We start from the raw sequence: 506 nt of genomic DNA on the forward strand, positions 1-506 counted from the left end.
GTGGCGGGCGGAGCGGTCTCAGCATCGTCTGAGCTAACGCTCACCTACACACTCAGGGCCCGGGCGCTAACTGCCCGCCTTCCCTCCCGCACGGAGTCTCCGGCCCTCGGCTCGCTGTGACCTTCTCCGGCTCGCGAATCCCTCCTTCCATCCGCTCCCTTCGCCCGGCGGAGTCCTGGGTCTTCTGGCTGCAAGTCCTCGGCGGGTGCGGCGCGGGAGGACGCTGCCACACTGCTCCTCGCCAGGCAACTGCACGCTCCCTTGACACCCCTTTCCTCCGCCTCCCTCCAGTCTCTCTAAAGCGGTTGCTGGCAGCGCCCCCAGGCTGCAGACCCGTGCAGGTCCTGCCCTCTTGGGGCCTGCCTGCTAGGCTTCCGGCTCTTCCCACGTTCTCCTCTGCACCCCCCAGTTCTCCCACGTTCTCCCGATTTCCAGTCCGGATCTTTCTCTTCCAAATACCAACAGAGCCCGCACCCACTTCCAGAGAGGTTCCCTGTTTCTTCCGG

This window comes from Myotis davidii, unplaced genomic scaffold (genome assembly GCF_000327345.1).
Source record: "Myotis davidii unplaced genomic scaffold, ASM32734v1 scaffold1334, whole genome shotgun sequence".
Classification (NCBI taxonomy): Eukaryota; Metazoa; Chordata; class Mammalia; order Chiroptera; family Vespertilionidae; genus Myotis; species Myotis davidii.